We start from the raw sequence: 3,513 nt of genomic DNA, 5'->3' as shown, positions 1-3,513 counted from the left end.
TATAACCATGTAGTCTACCATGGTGATGGCACTATAGAAGACCCATGCTTTTGGATATGCAATTAATTTCCTTCTTAGACCCGATACACTACTATACCAGCATATACCACAGTATTAGTTAGTTAGTTGTAATTTATTGTCCAGCCTTGAATGAAAATTTATCTTTGGCCTCGCTAGACACACAACGAAAATACACAAGATCCACATTCATTTATACCCGTATCTATTAGGATTTTAAATAGTACGTTATTAACTGTGATGGTATTTTGAGTTGCTTTCGCTCTCGCTCTTATGTTGTTGTTATTATTGTGTGTGGTTGTTCTGGGGCCCGTTCTTCGTACGTCGCTTATTACATCCGAGATTAAATGTCACATCCAAGATGAGATCATCTCGCTAATCAGGATCTGGCTAATTCGGTTCTTCGAACGCACATGTTGTTGATGATTAGTATGGCTGGATTGAGTTATCTGAGATAATTGCGCATTCATGGGTTGGTTTAAAAGGGGCTATGAATCGATGGATGCAACGTCTGTAGTTGACGGTACATTTTTGTTTAAATTGATAGTTTAGTTGTCCTATAAACTTAAATTGGTCATGTTCTTGTTACGCAGCTAGTTAATGAAATCCAAGTAAAAAAATGCAGACCCTGTTGTATTTTCTTGTAATTTATTAAAAGAAGGTACACCGCCATCTTGTGCCGACTAAACTGACTTGAACGCACCTGACGTCGTAATTACGACTTGTCAACTCGTAAGTACGACCGTCCCCAGGAGGACTTGAACGCAGCATATGTATCGATACTCGAAACCGCGATCAGCAAGGCAGCGATTGGCTGGCGGCAAGACAGCGACATAATGACATCATATAATTAAAAAGACACCTGACGAAAAACTTGACAAATTTCTGGACTTCTGGAAACAGGAAGTTTCCAGACTGGAACAGACTTCTGGACTGAAACAGCCAAGCGAACAAAACTACATAAATGTTATAATAGATAAATGAAATGTGCACTGTTTTTATTTTATTTTAATTTTTTTTTTTACATGATTCTCAATTATTTATATTCACGATTTCTAATATTTGTACAGGCTTTACATTTTTATTTCAGTGTAATTAGCAATTAATTCAATTTTATATTTGAACAGATTTGTTACGTGACAGCATTAATTAAAGTTTTTTTTAAAGGTCAAGATCATGTTATCTGCATCTCCTGGGTCAAGAAGATCATGTTATCTGCATCTCCTGCGCTCCATCAAGCCACTCCCATAATAACTGTCACCACTCAAATGAATGCACGACTCTACATTATCATGTGTGTAAGACTCGAATACAATTATGAAGTAATCATTTTATGACAAATAAATATTTCAGTGAGTAAAACTGACTGTCTATAGTATTAAAGACTAAACAACATGATTATATTATCTTTAAATTAATTTTTTAATTATTATTATTTTCAATTATTGTCCCTGGATCAGTAGGATTCTCTTGTAATAAAGTAGCGTTGGCAGAGGACAGATTTTAAGTATCAGTTCTGCTTAAAAAGATGCGATCTAATCCTGTTTACATGAAATAAGCTGCTCCCGAGCAGGTTTAAGCCATAGACTGTATAAAAACATGGAAGTAGTGTCCGTGACGTCACCCGTACAGTTCCGAAGAGAGTTTTTGAAGCTCAAAAGTGGGCGGAGGCAGTTGTCATGAAGGGCAAAATTAGCTATATAGACCAAAATCGTTTTTTGAACTAGGCTGTAAACATGTTTTTTTCTGCTGTAAAGTTGGGCATTTTAACATGGGGAGTCTATGGGATTGACTCCCTTTTGCAGCCAGCCTCTAGCGGCCAGTTGACGAATTACAGTTTAAGTCACTTCCTTGTTGGCTTCACGAGAGCGAGCGGGAGGTTGCCGCTTGGTTTAAGCTTACGGACCTGTTGCTATGACAGCAACTCCGGGATGAGCTTCGAAGAACCAACCAATCCAAGATCATGCCAAATCATCAACAATCAAATCCAGCTAACTGAGTTAGCGATGTACGAAGAACGGGCCCCTGTAGGCTACTACTGCAGCTTTTGAGTCCAAGACCAATTTCCTGTAAAGGACAATAACTTAAAGGGGTAATATGCTGCTATTTTAAAGATCATTATTTTGTGTATTTGGTGTAACAGAATATGTTGACATGCTTTAATGTTCAAAAAACACATTATTTTTAAAATACTGTACATTATTGTAGGGTTAGAACGAGCCGTTTTAGGTAGGTGTGGCTGACTCTTAACTTTTATAAAGAATATCTCTTTGGATTTGAGACTTTAGTCTTTGCAACTTTACAGATCTTCTTTATGCACCAAGAGCTTGTAACACTCCAAAGAGAAAGGAAAACTTGAAATCGCATCATATGACCCCTTTAACTTATATGACACACATGTTTGTTTATATAGCTATTGCCTTCGATGTCCTTTAACGTCGGGCAGATTCAGAGGCACAGTTCAGAGGATGCGTTTTGTCTCTATAGCCAAAGTTACACCAGTTTACAATATCATGCTGTTTTTGTACAATTAAAATGACTGGAAGCAAATGTTATTACTAAATGTAAATAGTGATAAGTGCAATTGACATAAAGTGTAAATATTAGCGAGCAGTTATTTGTATTAAAGGTAAATTGTCTGGTAAGTGTTGGGTGGAAATAGTCTTTGAAAAAAGACTGGATATTTGTACTCTGTGTAAATGGACACTGCCTACTACTGTCTGTTCAACATGAGTATTAAATGACTAGTTAATTCTGCTTTACTCACTAGAGGGAGACCTTTAACTGTTGCCATTTGTTTTAGTAGATTGTATGGTGACTTTCTCACAAATAAAATGACAGTGCAAGCAAACCTTTATTGTTTATAATGTTTACTTGACTCTCGTATAATCCCTTTGAACCTCTCAAATGACCACTGGACAAATCTGCAGGCAAATGACACTCATTCATATCGAGACAAACCCTAAAACACATTTGTGAGATGTTAACAGATAAGTACAAGTTGCACATAATTGAAAACAATAAGAGCACTCATTGTTTATTATTGGGGACATTCTACCAGAAACGTACATTTCCGCTTGTAAAAATCTTGGGTGAAAAAAATATCTTATTCTTAAATCGGAACACTGAGTCATATGGAGGACATGTTAATCTATATGAAACACATATATTACCATGGTATCTGTATGAATTGGAATAATTACAGTCTTCATTACATAAAGGTTATATAGATGACAATTACATCTATATGAAGAGTTTATTTGCAAAAACAGATAACTCAGTTTTTTAAAATTTTCAAAAATCACGTTTTTTATTATGTGATCGTTGTTTTATTGTGTTAGTTAGCTGTAATTATTATTTTTTAACCTAATCAAAATAACCCAACTGCAGTTTGATTGAGATGAATTGGAATGCACAATGAAAAAACATGATTTCAGAGAATTGTTAAAAATGGAGTTATCTGTTTTTGCAAATAAACTCTTCATATGTATTGAA

This window comes from Sinocyclocheilus rhinocerous, unplaced genomic scaffold (assembly GCF_001515625.1).
Source record: "Sinocyclocheilus rhinocerous isolate Xijiao unplaced genomic scaffold, SAMN03320098_v1.1 scaffold1625, whole genome shotgun sequence".
Taxonomy (NCBI): Eukaryota; Metazoa; Chordata; class Actinopteri; order Cypriniformes; family Cyprinidae; genus Sinocyclocheilus; species Sinocyclocheilus rhinocerous.
Note: the sequence above shows the minus strand (reverse complement) of the source record.